The sequence below is a fragment of the Dermacentor silvarum genome, chromosome 9, assembly GCF_013339745.2.
Source record: "Dermacentor silvarum isolate Dsil-2018 chromosome 9, BIME_Dsil_1.4, whole genome shotgun sequence".
NCBI classification, from domain to species: Eukaryota; Metazoa; Arthropoda; class Arachnida; order Ixodida; family Ixodidae; genus Dermacentor; species Dermacentor silvarum.
The window spans coordinates 80,949,639-80,966,534 of record NC_051162.1 but is presented as its reverse complement, the minus strand read 5'-3'; the positions used below and the strand labels follow the sequence as shown (position 1 = coordinate 80,966,534).

The 16,896-nt window shown below is 47.4% G+C and overlaps 1 long non-coding RNA gene across 1 annotated transcript in view; it reads left to right on the top strand.

Annotated features, from left to right (window-relative positions):
• The window catches only part of LOC125940075 (uncharacterized), a 30,554-nt gene extending 15,706 nt beyond the window's left edge, over positions 1-14,848 (top strand). The window contains exons 2-3 of the long non-coding RNA XR_007463319.1: positions 12,611-12,689; positions 14,685-14,848. This is a non-coding gene — a long non-coding RNA (uncharacterized LOC125940075). The remainder of the gene's footprint in view (positions 1-12,610; positions 12,690-14,684) is intronic.
• Positions 14,849-16,896: the final 2,048 nt, after the last annotated feature.

Below are 16,896 nucleotides of genomic sequence, written 5' to 3'. Positions count from 1 at the left end.
ACTTGCTTTGCCCTACCCGAAAGAGTATGTATTGGAGAAAGTGGAAGAAAAAAGATTGTTCTTGAAATTTTTGTTTATTTTACGCAAGCATTTGATTACATATATCATCAAATTATATTTGATAAATGAAGACACTATGGCATCCGTTGGATTCACCTGATGCTACTCAAGAGTTATTCCAGATAGACGTCAATGTGTATCGGTGAATAAGATAGTATTCGAGAGAAAGCAAATAATCTCAGGAGTACCACAGGGTAGCGTTCTCGGACCCTCGATCTTTCTTTCTTTACATAAGCGACATAGTCCATTTTAGGAGTCATGAGGGAGGTAGTGGCCGAATACTGCACCAGGGAGCGTTCCTCTTCTGCTGAGGGAGTGACTTTGTTGAAACTTAGTGGGCCTTTCTAATTTGGTTGCACCTGGATTAGTATAGCCCCACTATAGCTCTCGTAAAAATTTTTTTGCCGGTGTCAGGCGCCACTTCATGCCTGAAAATGTAGTGGACTGGAGGAGGATTCGAACTTACGACCTTCACATTAGAAGCCGGGTGTTCTACCTATGCTCCACGCCACCACGCCCAAATTCTAATACAGAAACATAATACATGAAAGAAATTAAAGGTTAAGCAAGAAAAACTGTCAGCCCTTCCACTGGGGTGGAGATGGAAGACCAGCGAAGCTGTATTATGGTGGGAATTATGTATTTCCATTTATGACTATTAAGATGATGGTGCAATTGGTAATTCGAACTATTCAAGAATGAGAAATGTATATGATCACGTGGTTTTCATTTATTCAGTGAAAACAGGAACAGAGACCATGGTCTTATTTATGGTCGCTACGCTCTATCGCCATAGGGTGTACGGCAAAGGTTGGCATGTTCTTCATAAACACGTCACCAACGCGTTCGGTGCGAACGCGGGTAAAACGCCGCCGCCGTCGACAACCGTTTTGCGCGTTGTTTGTGGGACCGCACACAACCGCTGTCAAAACGCTGGCTACGTGATGGCCGGCAGGGCTGCGCGCATGCGCCGCAGTGGGAGAGCGGGTACGCACACGCACATTCTAGGGTGCCTCGTTGCCTCCTCGCCCACTGCTCTCCTTCCACTGGGAAGTCGCGTTTGCTCTCCGAAGTGCGTTCGCTCCCCGTGAAAGCACGCGGCCCTCACCTTCGCGCGCTTTCACTCGCACATACAGGATACTGCCAATGAGAGTTTTAATTGGCGCTGAGCCGTGCTCCCTCAAGGGCTGCAGAAGATAGCGCCAACCTTTCCCTTTCCCTCAAGAACCACTTATCATGAGAGTTTTAAGGGCGAAGCTCCTTACGCCGTGGGTCAGTCTCTCCTCCATCGTAGCCACCTTGTCTAGTTCGTGAAATGATCACTAGATGGCGTTGGTGGCGCTCGCTCCATAGAGATACATGGTAAAGGCTAGTGTGACGGGATATCACTAGATGGCGCTAGCGCAGCATAGTTGACGCATTAAAATACGAGATGGCGCTGCGGCGGTCGCTCCATTCAGATGTATGGGAGCGCACAGTGTGATGAGCGATCACTAGATCATTGGATGGAGGCGATCGTTCGAGATGTTTCGATGCAGTGCGATGGGAGACCGCTAGGGGTGAGAGCTATAAAATGCGCTCGCTCTTGGCGCGCTTCCTCTTTCGCTCGGAGTCGATGCGCCATATGGAAGACAAGGCGGCGGAGCGGGGGGCACGGAAAGCGGCTGCAGCGCGCGCTCGCAGACAGAACCCGGAGGTGAAAGCCCGCGAAGCCGAAGCTGCAGGGAGGCGCCGAGAAACGGATACACTTAGAGCCATAACGGGGAACATGCCGGTGTAAAGCTCTTTGACAGCGGAATCAACCTACTCACCATGTATCTAGCTCCCAACCTGTCGGTCGGAAATATCAAGGTATACATTGACACGGCATGGAAAGATTACTATACAAAGTACAAGAATGTACCGTTCATACTGGTTGGTGATTTTAACGTGGATATCGCAGACAGGAACAATAATTGGCTTATACAACACATGGCTTGCAGATATGCTCTCACGTGCACATCCTTTGACTACTTGAAACCCACGAGCACCCGATGGACGTGCATAGACATTGCATTTACGAACGTCCAACTGCAACCCATACAAGAACCGCTCTCCTTGCATTTTACGGACCATAAAGCCGTCATTTGGAAGGGACAACGGAAGCCAGACCTCATCTAAGAAAATGAATAAAAGTTCTTATATAACCTCACACACTGGTTCTCACGTCTTTCATGATGATGTAATGGGCGAATTTTCATGGAAGAGTCATGAACCTCCTGAGCTTCGCACACTCATCATCACGCACCCCGTGGATATGCTGTGAATGTTTTTTTCTATTGCCGGACTCAACCATCGAAAATTGAGCCCTTAACAGCTTCGCTGTAAAACTCGAACACAGCACCCGTTATACTGTAGTCACGATCTGAACGTTTTGGCTGAGGCGCCAGAAAAGCCGAACGGAGGGCTAGCTTAGTCCGGAGTACCTATCTCATTTCGTGTATGGCAGCTCGGCTAGGGACAAAAAGAGCAATGCGTGTTGTTCTCTGTTTTACTGAGCACTTAGGAAAAGGCAGATTTCGAGAAGTGAAATTACCCACCTGCTTCTCGCACAATTCACGCATGCGTTCAATGGTCGGGCAAACACGAGAAACAGGCCCATTCATTTATTATTTTTATGTAAATTGCAGGCGCAAGTTGGAATCAGCTAGCGAAAGACAGGTGGAATTCGAGATCACAGATCACAATTCGAGATCCTTCGTACTGAAGTGGACATAAATATAGGCTGATGATGAAATAGTTCATATTTCCTCCGAAGTGAAATCAAATATTTATGCAGACGACGCTGGCATATTTGCTTCATCTTCATCAGATGCTCATATTTTCCATAAAGCTAATGACGTTTTGTTGGAATTATGCACGTGGACAGATAATAACCAATTAAACATAAATACGAAAACAAGAAAAGCAGTGATTTTTCATTCTACATGTAGATAATCTTATGTAAAAAGTGACCATGGTTTTCGCTTCTTAGAGATAGAGCTAGTTAGCTCTTTTAGGGTACTTGCTGTGCATTTTTCATAATCAAGGCAATAGGATGACCATGTCAGTGCGATATGACAAAAGTTTGGTGCGATAACGGAAATTCTGAATCATAACAGGTACTTATCGGAATGTCAGTAAAATTTTTCATCTATATTACCCTGTTTGCTTCCTATCTAAACTTCTGTCATTTGGTCAGCAATACTACTGCAGAATCGAACCTCTCGCAGCTATTAGTAATGCGAAAGGTTTTTGAGAATAATTGAGAATGTCCCCATTGTGCGTCCTACTGTACTGCTTATTAAAGCTCTTGAATAATTACGGTAAAAGACATCATCATCATCATCAGCCTATATTTTATGTCCACTGCAGGACGAAGACCTCTCCCTGCAACCTCCAATTACCCCTGTCTTGCGCTAGCGTATTCCAACTTGCGCCTGCATATTTCTTAACTTCATCATCCCACACAGTTTTCTGCCGACCTCGACTGCGCTTCCCTTCTCTTGGTATCCATTCTGTAACCCTAATGGTCCACCGGTTATCCATCCTACGCATTACATGGCCTGCCCAGCACCATTTTCGTTCTCCTAATGTGAATTAGAGTATCGGCAATACCCGTTTGCTCTCTGATCCACACCGCTCTTTTCACGTCTCTTAACGTTAGGCCTAACATTTTTCGTTCAATCGCTCTTTGTGCGGTCCTTAACTTGTTCTCGAGATTCTTTGTTAACCTCCAAGTTGTGAGCATTGTCTGCTGCTTCTGTCCATATAGTAATATCATCAACGTAGATGGCAAATCTAGCCGTTGTGTCCCGTTCAAGGTTTTCGACTACCCTGCACATGGTCAGATTAAAAAGCGTTGGTCCTAAGATGAATCCCTGTGGAACACCTCTATCCTAGAAAAAAAGGGCTTGGGCTCCAGCCAGGTCATGTGCCACTTAAACAAATAGGTATGGCTGCAAGAAATTCTCTGATCCATTTCTGTGCACGCTGGCTGGGGTTGCGGTTAGCTAGCTCTTCAAGAATGATGTCACGGCGAACATTATCAAACGATTTCTGCATGTCAACGGCCAGCAAGTAGTCAGGCAGTGTTTTACGTGATGTGCGATAAATAACGTGCCGTAGCAGCCAAAGGCAATCATCGGTTCCCAGGTCACGGCAAAACCCACCCGGGCAGGGTGGTAGCCTGGCCAGACTATCTCGAGGTAATGGCGCATACATGTGCGAATCATTGGTTCGATGAGTTTACAGAGTCGAAGTGAGAGAGTTTTGTAGAGTTTCGTCTCCATTAGAGAGAGCATAAGTTCGGCCGTTACGCTTCCTGAAGCCCAGAGGTCATTAATCAGTGTTAGGAGGGCGTCCTGAGCATCTTGGCGAAGATGGCGGAGTTCTTGCCACGTTATTAGGTCGTGGCCTGGCGCCGATCGAGGGCGGCCTTGCTTATTTCTGCTAGCATTTCTCCCATGCTAAATGGGCGCAAAGATCAGGATTGGTTTCCGTTATGGCGCAGGCGTATGGAGGTGTGGGCAGAGGGAGCGAACCGTGAGGAAAGGCACTCGTAATAATTTCCTGTTTTATCGTTGCGGGATCTGTTTTCATGAGGAGCTCGGTCAGCGGTGAGTTACCGTTTCCTTGGTAACTTGGTAAAATGCGCCAAAGGCTCTGGAGTCCCGGGACGCGTCCAATGCACTCGCAGGTGGATTGCCAGGCTTCGCTTTGAACACGGCGCTGATATTCCCCGATAAGTTTAAACTGGCGCTTGATTTTCATAAGGTCAGCATGTCATTTGCCGCACGAGCAGTATCTCTGTACTAAATAGTCTATTCTCTTACAAATATTGAGTAAATGATTGGCCATCGGTTGCGTAAGGTCATCTCTTGGCACTGTTTCTTGTGCCAGTGGACGGGCCTGCTCAAAAATGTACAGGAGACCCTCACCCGCCGTGAATGATCTGGTAACACGAGTCCGAAAGGTGCTCAGTTAGTTATTGCTTTCGTAGTTTTAACCCGGAGGCATTTACGAATAATTGTCAAAAATTTCGGGAGATTATTGCTGCCCAATGACTGGCTGGAGGTGGTCCAGTGCCGTACAAATTTGGGGCTGACGACGCTAAGATCTGGGGTCGTGACTTTCTGCACTTTATGTAGTCCGATTCGCGTAGGGGTGTAGGGGGTGTTACAAATTTTTACGGAGGAAAGTTCAGTAGTTTCATACAGACATTTGCCACGTTGGTTAGGCTTTGAGACAATCCCGGTGGGGTGGTGTCATTAAATTCGTCCCCCATCAGGAGAGGCAGGTCTTGAGCTGCTTGTTTAAGCGTTTCCAGCCACGTGTAGGGTACAACTGAGATATTGCCCGAGCGAAAATACGCGGACATGGCCGCAAAAGGTTTTTGCCCAGGAAGACAAATTTTAACCGCTAATATTTGGAGAGCTTTAGCTTTAGAACCAAGACCAGAAAGGTCCAGTTGGGTAGCTGGGCAGTCATTTCGGACAAGAAGCGCTGCCTGGCCTTTGGAGATCTGCCGCTTGTGTTTGATGGTAGGAGTTTCGAAAGCGCGCTAACCAGGAAGCGTGTACGTGTCACGCGTCTCCTGGAGAAGAAGGAATATTGGGCGATATCCTTGAACATTATTGCGGATCACGAAGCACGTTTGATTAAAACTGCGACAGTTCCACTGCACTCCCTTAGCTGACGAGCTGTGGGGGCACCACATGCCACGGAATGGCAAAATTGTTTACAGTTCGGGTCCAACTCATGTGGAGCTTTGCCGCAATCCTGGCAGACCAGCGGAAAAGAACTGCATTTGGCAACATGGCGCAAACGGTGACAATTGTAGAATGCCACTGGGCGAGGTGGATATTCATGGACAGGGATTACTTCATATTCAAACATCAAGCGCTGTGGTATGCGTTTCGTATCAAATGTCAACAGCAGTAGCTGTGTTTTAGCGAGCATGAGGGCATCGGTTATATTCGGTTGTTCACAGCGAAGATGCGCTTTCACGTAGTCAATCCTTAGGCCGGGTCTTTACCCGACACGAGAGCTGCCTACTGCGTGTGCCTGAGGAGGTGATGTGTCTACGACAAGAACACGCATGTTGCCGTTAGAGGGACACTAAAGAGAAACAGCTGGAATAAAAAGAGGGACCTTCAGGAATGCATGCAGTTTTTTTTGGGTGCAAAAATATGAGTTATTAGAGCAGAAATACGTAAACAAAAACCAGACATCTCTTCCTCAATTTCTGTCACCCCAGATTTGGCGCTGAAGCAGTGTCGTCACAGATTTCATTGCTGTCAGCGAATCAGAGGGCGCCGTGATACGTCACCGCTTGCGTAAACGGCCGAGGCGCTCGCTCCATCATAGGCTGCATGGCCGCTGCGTTTTCGGTCGCTGCGACGTTTGCTAAGGTGTTCTGTGGCCGCGATGGATACCGTTGCTGACGCTGAACCTTGCAACGAAGAGATCGCCAGGGAAGCATGACTGCATTTGAGCGACTTCAGTGAAACGGAGTGCGAAATGATCCTCCGTGCTCGTGCGGGAGGTGTTTCCGCGTACGATGGCGGTGAGCAGCTGGTCGCGCCAACGGAAAGCACAGCCTCGTTTTCGTCGACGCCAGGCGACAATGTTCCCGATAGAACAAGCGTACTTGGTATGGTTTTTTCCCTGTTTTTATTAATGATATTCAGCACTCACGGAGCCGCCAGTTGCTGCTGCAGGGGCATCAGTAGGGGATTTGATGAAGGCGACATTGATGGGACAGCTGCTCGAGAAAGGACTGGCCTCTGGGCCACGCCAAGATACTTTCCGAAAGCAGGATTATATACATAATCCGAGAGCGACAAATGCAAAGAGCACACCATCGGCTTCTCGGGCTCTTTTGCAGTTTTATCATCGGCAGAGCACAGAGCCATTGCGAATGCCGGGGCTCATCGCGCGGCACCACATGATAGGACACAGTCGGGTCAACACTGCCGCTGCCCCTGAACACGCGCCTTGCGCCGTTGATACAGCCCTCAACACTACACACACGAGGCATTTTCTGGCTGTTTCCCGCGAAGTCAACATTTTTCTAGCCATGCAATACGCAACCAAACAGTGCAGCATTATAAGAGTTTTAGAATAGGGGCCTCAAACGTATTGGGGCCTCAAAGAAATAGCGTCGAAGCCACTGCGCATGCGCAAGACGGAAACTGTGTTTGGGTTATGCGTCGGGCACGCTATTTAATAGATTTAGTTGGAGCCCCAAAAGCTGCCACAAAAGCTTTCGTCAACAAACATGGCGGCGCCCAACGCAGCAAAGGCTCTAACCTAGCACAAAACTGGGCTCGATTCGTGGTAATGCGTGAAGTTCGTAAGCAAGAAGAAGTGATTGCGGTTACCGCTTTCTCTCAACGAACATGTGTAATGAAGATTGATTCATTATACGCCGCTGATTCCGAATTCAATTGTCGATTTAATGGCTCGTAGGCCTATCACGGATTGACTTGGCTGGGTGAAGGTGCAGTAAAGTTGCTTACTCAAAACTAGGCGCCACAAGTTGCATGCTGCTAATAGAATAAGTTCTAAATTAAATAAAAGGCGAAAACACGAAAGTCTAAATTACTTTTCTTATCATAAAATGGTATATTTTATTTTAATATTGATAACAGCTTTTCTTTGACGCCGTAGTGACGCTGAAAACGCAACACGCTATTGGCAAACGCAAAACGCCTATTCCAAAACTCTTCATTCCTGCATGCCCCAACGCTAACACCCGCAAAGCTCTTTGGGGCCCCAAATTTTAGGAGCCCCTATTCTAAAACTTTATTAGCCATCAACATGGCTTGCTGTTTGGTAGTCACCGGTTTTCACAGCATTACCACTGTTATCAATTTGCTGTTTACCATTGCCGTTTGTGCGCCGTTGCGGCTTTTACCATTTCGAGCGAGTTATTTCTGGACGTGCTCGTCGACAAAAACGACTGCGCGCTTCTTACACTAGTGTGCCGGTTTACGTAGTAATCTTTTAAAGCTCCACTTACACCGATTCAGACAGCGAGTGACATCTGTTGCCTGTCCCTTTTCTTAACGCATGTTCTTGGCGTGCTAGAGACCTAAGATGGCGGCCAGGTTGATGTAAATTGACGCAATTAAGATAGTGTGTGTCCCAGCTTATCCGGGCCAGGGCCAAGCTAATTGAAAAAAAGAAAACAAAAAAACGAGAAAACAAGATGGACGATGCGACAAATAATGCGAGATATTATAGCACGAATGACTTGTTTTAGCTCATCAAAAAAGATACCGTGAGCACGTCGCTGTCGCAGATCGTTGGACAGCTGAACTTCTACGCCGTAGGCAGAGATAACCCGAGATATCGATGATGCTGAACACTATTTTGTGTTGACGACAGATAAAAAGCAGAGTTCGTAGTTATTATTACTGTAAATAACTAAAGAAATAATAACTTAGTACTATCTGTCATAAAATAAAAGCACTGATTTGTCCCTCTGCACCGATTCGCTGGAACTTAAGAACTTCCGGGGCTAACCAAAAAGCATGGAGGAAGAAGAAAAATATAGGACGGAGCATTACGTCACGCAGCCAGCCTTGGCAAGCAAACGCTTCGTGTAGCCAGCAGTGGTGGCCCAAAACGTGACCTCTTGCGTCCAGATCACGGAGAATCCGAGATTTGCCGAGATGTTTGGTTACTGGTAGTTTTTATTCGGTGCGCGCTCGGCCGGCAGCTGCACACATGCAGGAAGCGACAAGATTTTTTCTTGTTTTGTTTTTTCCCTTATTATTGTTTTTGTTTATTTCAAGAGTTTTTAATAGTTTCGAATGGGTATCGAAAAAAAAGTAACAGCCGAGAGTACAAAAACCTACCGCGCGCTCTGACGTTTCCTCCGTGTTGTGACGTTTTCATCACGTGTTGGGCCACCACAGTCGGCTACAATCGCGTTGCGGTATGCTCCCTCCTATATTTTCCTTCCTCCATGCCAAAAAGCGTTCTGTGCAAGCGTGATGTCGTTGTTGTTGATGTAAAGGGCCGACCGTCACGGCGGCACGGACATTTTGTTACGGCGGTTTCTGCAAATAAGGATTGCCGTAGTCGAATGTGAAAATGTATACATAAGTAGAATTGCAAATAAAAATGGCTATTTTTGGCTACGAAATATTTTGCACTTTTTTTCTGTTTGGCTACATTTGGGCTACAAATTCTCTAGCTTTTGGCTACGCCACCTCGTCGGACCTGGAAACACTGTGACTGCGTAGACTGGGTCACATCCATGGTCTAGTTACCGTCAGATGAAGTTGAAAAATCACTGAATGTCCAAGTAAGGCTCGTGCGTTTCGGTGTCGTGGTCATAGTAGAGGTCCTGATGAGAGCCGGAGTGAAATGCACCGGGCGTAGCAGGAACACCAGGCACTGTGCGGCCGCGCTGAAGCTTTTCAGCCGCTGCCGCTGGTAGCGTCGGAAGTGTCCGGCAGCGTCTGACGCGTCACACTAGGCCTAGGGCGGTCAGTTCACAAAACACAAAGGAAAATGACAAAACTTGTCCAAAAATGACTGGCTTTGAGGCCTGAGTTCGCCGTGTAATCGCGATTGACTACCTCAGCAAAAAAGAGCAACAGATAAACGAGAAAAACTGGTCAAACTGAACTGAAAGACAAGACCCAAGGTGAGTCACGTCTGTCTCCGCCAGTCTGTCTGTCTTTCTGCGTAAATAATGTCTTCCTGTGAGAGTAGTCTAGCTCAAGAAGAAGGATTTCGCGAATTTCCTACTTCACGCGGTATTTCTTAACGTTCCGTTAACGATAAAATAAGACAAGCCATATATTGTATGATTAAGTTGTGGGAGTAGCACTTGTTGCATTTACTATCGGCCAAAAACGTTTACGGACCACGGGATCTCAGAAAACGCTAAATATCTGAGCAGCCTTTAAAAGAAGCCAGTAAAACCGTACATCACAATGTTGTTCACATATACCAGTGGAGGCTGGAAATGGGAATACCAGGCTGCGTTTTGAGGCTGCATAGATATTCAGGATTTAGTCAGATCCCTTGGTCCGTAAACTTTTATAGTCGATAGTACATTTCTTTTGTGTTGTATCTGTCGTACTGCGAATAGCATTCGTGACATCATCCGGGTGATATTCAGCCCGGCGCTCCGTCCAGCGGGGTCACCGTCCGGAGAGCCGGACCCGGCAGCAAAACAGCTCGGGATTCGTTGACGGATTCTAGACTTCAACTCCTCTCCCGCAACTGGCGCAAAAGGAAGATACGTGCGACTAGTGCTCTGCTGCCTGCAGCATGGCGGTTCCAACTCGCACCACGCCGTATCAGGAAGCTTGGTGCCGGTGTTTTTAAGCCTTAAAAATATCGGGGCTATTTTTACGGCGTGGGAGCGTTCCATACAGCGCCCGCAGTGGACGCATCACAGCGTTAGCGCAGGTAGAAGGGAAGTGCGGCGGATGCCGCATGGATTTATCTGTGCACGCTGAGTACTTCGCAAGGGTCGACTGCCATTAGCGGCATGTACACTTCGCCTGTGCAACATGAAATTTTCTGCTCCGTTTGTGCACAGTGCTAAAACTTTTAAACGTGAACAATTTCCCAAATGCATTCTTCCATTTGCAGGTTGACCTGTATTCATAACAGCGGTTTTAACAATAACATATATAACAATGCTTTAACATCATAAGAAATATTTCGGGCTCGTCTCATGGTGGAACTGTAGCTAAACCTACTATCAAATAAGGCAAGGTAGCGGGTTTTGAAATGCTTCCCCAAGACATTTTTCTGAATCTTTATTTTAACACGTTAACTATCATAAATGAAAACTTGCCAAACTATTTCTCCTGGCTCACAGCAACAAATTTCAAATAAAAGACATGCACAAACTGGTTTGAGCGAACACGCGCATTTTACATGCTCATCAAACTTGTGCAAGAGTAGCTCAATGCACCGAGTACATGGCTTCCGTGTACATGGGATGGGTTAGCATGCTATAATAAAGATACCGTTAGGAGGAAAGGCACATCGAATCGATATCGCTTGGCAGTTCTTACCGGAACGTTTTGCGCGAGGAATGCCACCGGGCGTACAAGGTCTATCACACAAAACTTTGGCCCCTAAATTAGGCGAAAGCTAATCTTTCGTTAAACTGCATTGTTATAGTTGCCGTTTCATGCTCATTCAGCCAACATGCTGGGATACTTGCGGCAGAGGTGCATTTCTGGGTAAAGATTAGCCTGATTGGGCAGTCTTGGCAATCCAATCACGACCGAATGATGTGCTTCTAGTTAGGCCAGCGTCTCTCGTGCACCTTGGCTACTTGTATAAAACTTTAGAGGAAGTGTTTTTCGACAGGAATTAAGTTATTCAAAGATCTTGGCGAAAGATTAGGAGAACAAAAGTGGCGGTATGGTTTAGGCAGTGAGCAGATGTAGCTGATGTTCTGGTTAAGATGAGGAGGAGGAAGGGGTGTTAGGTTGTTGATGTATTGCGTATAACGAATAAGACGCGGTATATTAGATTAATAAAGCTCGGGCCGTGGTACGTGTGCAAAATGCACATGTATATGGCAGAGAATGACGAGGTTAACGGGATGAAAATTTGCTGGCAGTGTGTGAAATCGGCAGGCGGAATAATAAGGAAAAATTTTATCTGTAGAACGAGCATTCAATACATTGTAAATAAAATACAATCATGTTTCTGATGAATCAGTGCGTTGGCATTAACAGCATGCCAACTGTTTACGTTGATTGTAGTGCATAACGTATGCTGCCGTGTGCACAACTTATGTTGGTGCTCGATAAGCTATTACCACGCTGAAACATATTTAAGTCGCCCAGTTCGAATAATGCGGGCTCATTTCTGAACATACAATCAAAACGCCGATTGCACTGTTTCACGGTTGCTGAATTTGAAGTTTCTACCGCGACATTGTGGGATCGAATATCTTGAAGCCCAATATTGCGGGAAACAGTGTATGTTCGAAATTTCGTACTTCATAGAAAATATCTGTGTGTAAGTTGTATGATTCAACATGGGTAAATTATTTATTTATTTTAGGATAGCGCGATAACTTCTACCCGATAGTAGAGCATGGCGAAGTGGCGGACTCAGGAATAATCTTGGGCATCTGTGTTTCTTTATTGTCCACTCAATGCGCGGTAGCAGAGCGTTTTCGCAATAAATTTCCATAAAAAAATTTGGCCATCACGGCTGGGATTGAATCCGCGACCTTGAGCTCAAAAGTCCTTAGCCAGAGCCCCTGAGCAACCGTGGAGTGTACGTGTACGTGATCATTTCGCGGGCGAAATGTAACGTCCCTGTAATAAAATTGCTTTGTTCTACCAACGAAGACCATTTTTTTTAGCCAGAGCCTCTGAGCCGCCATGGAGTGGAAGTCTACATAATAATTTTGCGGATGAAATGTAACGTGCCTGTACTAAAATTGATTCGTTCTACAAACAAAGACCAATTTTAAGTCTTTCATGCTATCCGAAGGAATTTTTTATAACACCCAGATTTGCACTTTCAGTTGCCAAGCTCGCCCCAAAATCGACTCCAAAACAATTATGGTGGAAGAGCGAATCGGTTCAGAATCGTGCAGAAGATATGTAAGTAAAATTCTTAGTACAAAGCAGTGCTTTTGTAGGAATGGTTGAACTAAAACCGCCAAAAGTGCGCAACAAAAGAATATTTTAAGCTGACCACAATTTTCAGAGAGGTTCTTTGGTTTCGTTGAACACTGGTCCATGCTAACAAAGCAGAATATAATGGCCCATGTTCTGGCCAAGATAAATATATGTGGATGAATTACCGCCTTTTAAAATTCTTTTAAGAAGTGCTCGAAAGCGTTATATACGGGCAGCGTTTCAAACAGGTCAGTCAGGTACCGTAAACGTTATAAAATGTGTGATTAAAATACAGGTAACTGAAATCCTTGTTGCAACCCGTTGAAATAAAGAGCATCGATAGAAAAAAATGTGGTTGATCCCTCTTATATAGGAATCGGTATAGAACACGAAAGTGAAACGTGTCTTCACAGAAGTAGTGTAATGTTTATTGCACATTGATATATAATGTCTATTGGTGTTTTGTGGCTAAAGCGCCCTTAGGCGTTGATGCACCCACGCTGACGCCTGGTGGCACGTCTCCTCCATCACGACTACCAACGTCGATGACCATGAGCAACCGTCGTGCATATGGAAGCTGCACTACGCTGCACACGCTAGCACAACGCGAAAGACGAAGCACGTAACTGACACACTAATACAACGCGCAAGACAAAGCACGTAACTGAATCGTCACCGAGTCAAATCAGCGCGTACAGCGCGTCGTAATTGCAGCCTCCGCGATCAACTTCAGAAACATTTTCAGAGCTAATTGCGGAGGCCACGCTCCGCTGTGCTGAGTACGGTGAACGCCACCTTCGAATGAGCGTCCCTTCGAATGCTGGCATTGAGGCGTCGTAGTGCTGAGACCACCGAAGCGTTCACTGTCGGTGCGCGTTAGTGTCATAATGCAGTACTTCTCTTTTCTGCTCGTAGGCGGCGGCACCGCCCCGAGCAAGAGCGCGGGTACACGGAGGAGTGTTAGATATATAAGGCGCGTCTGTGTAGCTCTCTGCGAATGCGTTTGTGGCGCAATGGGTTAAACGCTCGGCGATCTATCGTCGCGGACCGAGAGGTCGTGGGTTCGATTTCCAAATTTTGCATGTTTGTGGAACTTTTTCTTCTGGTTTCTTTCTTTGTATTATGTTCGTGTACATTGTAAGAACGTCATATCCGTGATGGAAATACGTCAGTGAAGTCTTGGTGGACCCCGGCATAAAACACTTTCGTGTTAAAAAGGTGAGTTTCACCCGATAGGCAAATCATCGATTGCGACAGCGAATTATTAAACTACCATACGAGGCAATGATAGTAGTGGTTTGCCAGCATCATTAATTGCTGTAAACACACGCTTGGTAGCTAAATTACCAAGGACGTTGTCACGCACGCACAGGAAAACACGAACACATCTCACTCGACGACAGTGGAGATTCGCTTTTAGAACGCTGGCATGATGAAGAGCGGCAGCAGCGGCGAGTGAATTCATCTTCATGCTGCCTCTCATTTCAAGGCGAGCTAGGTGTGAGAACACAACGCATACGAAGCCGTCAGCTATATTCTGAAGCCAGCCTTCGACCCCAGCGCAGATTGCCGCTAAGTTAGGGCGCAAGCGACCTTGATATGCTGTAACTTTTCTTCTTTCTGGGGTTTTACGTGCCAAAACCAGTTCTGATTATAAGCCACGCCATAGTGGAGGGCTCCGAATTAATTTTGACCACCTGGGGTTCTTTAACGTGGACCATTTCGATGGAGTCGAAATGCAAAAACGCCCGTGTGCTTGTGTTGTAGTGCAGGTTAAAGAACTCCTGGTGGTCAAAATTATTCCGGTGCCCTCCACTACGGCGTGCCTCAAAATGAGAAGTGGTTTTGGCACGTAAAACTCCAGAAAGAAGAACGCACAGGTTCAGGCTCAGTTCGGTGAAAATGGTGATATATAACCGCAGCTTAAGAACGTACTTCCTCATTTATGCTTGTGAGAAGAGGTTTATCGGCTTCAAGGACGCTACGAGTTCCAATAACAGCGAGGCAGCATGGAGCACCGTCTCCAAAGACACCAGCGACGAACAGCGCGAGCAGAGCGGGCCTAACGTTGGCGACGCCGCTTGACGGAGGCGTGCCTTCTTCACAATCGCCCCCACAGAAAAAGAGCAGTCCTGGCTGCCTAAGAGGTTGTAGGCAGAGGGTCATGATAGGGCTTGAGACGCGCCACGTATACGAGGTCACGTCCATGCCGGCGCATGTCGTCAGATGGAGAAAGTGTCCCGATGACAATTCACCGGGGACGTTCGCTCCAAGACGCAGTAAGGCCCTTCGTACTTTGGAACTAGTTTCGAGGAAAGCCCTGGAGTTTGGCAAGAGAGAGAGAGAGACAAAACTTTATTTTGATAGGCACGGAGAAGCGTCGATCTCCGTCGTGGGTGGAGCCTTCAGTCCAGGGCCTCAGCGGTGGTGGCAGCACTTTCGGCTCTGGCGATAAGCTTTCGCTGATCCTCCAGTGCCGAGCTGGTCAGCACCATCTCCCACTGCTCGTGCGTTGCGTTTCGATTTGGGGAGTTATTGGGAATATTTTGGCATGCCCATGTGGTGTGGTAGAGGGTAGCTTGCTCTGTACAGAAAGGACAAAGGGGCTGATAAAGGGTGGGTCTCCGATAAAGGGCGTGAAGGAGCGTGAGGTGAGGATAGGTGTTGGTCTGGAGTTGCCTCCAGGTCGTGGCTTCAGCTCTGGTGAGGGATGGGTGGGGTGGCGGCATCGTTCTTCTCGAAAGGCGGTAGTGCTGCAGTATGTCGTAGTAAGTTTGTAGTGTGTCTGGACTTGGGTCTTCTGGCGTCTCTTGCAGTGCCCTGTTGCAGTGACCTCGGGCTATCGTGTGTGCACGATGGTTTCCGCTGACGCCTTCATGTCCCGCTGTCCAAATTATCGTGGTGCGGGGTATTTCGTTGAGGCGATGTAGAATATCGCATGCGATTTTATGTAGATGGCCGTTCGCGTAAGCTCGACATGCTGATTGACAGTCTGTAAGAATATAGAGTTCTTCGTTTTGTCTCGATGCCGAGATGGCGAGGGCAATAGCGGCCTCTTCGGCTGCGGCGACGTTCTGCGTACGAACGGAGGCGGATACCAGTTCTTGCTGTCTGTGTCCAGCCACGCTGATTACCGTGCCCTCTCCATTCGGGTACATGGCCGCATCTGTCCAGCGAGCAGTGGAGAGAGTGCCGTATCTCCTTTCTATTGTTATCGCTCGTGCTTTTCTCCTGCCCAAGTGATATTCCGGGTGCATGTTCCGGGTGGAGTTTGGCAAGGAACAGCCAGCCATACAAGAGACCCTGGGGCATACGTGGGACTTGGCAGCGAGTCCGCGCGGCCTTTCTTCTGGCGCTGTTGTTCTTGAGATGCATGGTGCGCCCGAGCTGGCGGCACTTTAGGCTTGTGGGGCAGCTTCGTATACAGATGTGTACTCGGAAGCGGGAGGAATGTATGGAAGCAGAGTGTCGATGGTATGCAATGGCTCCCGTCCTTATAGGAGGACGAAAGGTGAAAACCCATAGTAGCTTGCATCGTTGTGTTGCATGCGAACGTTACAAAAGGAAGTACGCGGTCCCAATTCCCATGATCAGATGCCACGTACATCGCGAGCATATCACCGAGAGTGCGGTTAAACCGTTCCGTGAGCCCGTTAGTTCTATGAATAATAAGCCGCGCTCGTTCTATGAATAATAGGGCACTCCGAAAGCAAAGCTCCGACGACTTCGGAGAGGTAGGCGCGACATCTATCACTGAAGAGTTCTCGAGGTGCGCCATGTCGAAGGATGAAGCGATGCAGGACGAAAGAGGCTATATGCTGCGCTGTCGCATTCGGTAGAGCAGCAGTTTCGGCGTAGCGTGTCAAATGGTCCACAGCAACTATGATCCACCGATTGTCATCCGGTGTCATGGGAAGCGGGCCGTAGAGGTCAATGCCTACGTGATCGAAGGGTTTGGCAGGACACGGAAGCGGCTGCAAGGCGCCAGACGTACGTAAAGGTGGTAATTTGCGACGTTCACAGTCAGGGCAGCACTGAACAAGATTACGTACAAAAGTGTGCATTCCCTGATCACGAATGGCGAAATAAACAGCTTGGCGTCGAAGCGATCGAGATACACGGGTGGCCGATGATCCAGAAAGATAGGCGAAAAGAGAAGCGATCCACGGGTTACGGCGTAGTTCGGTGC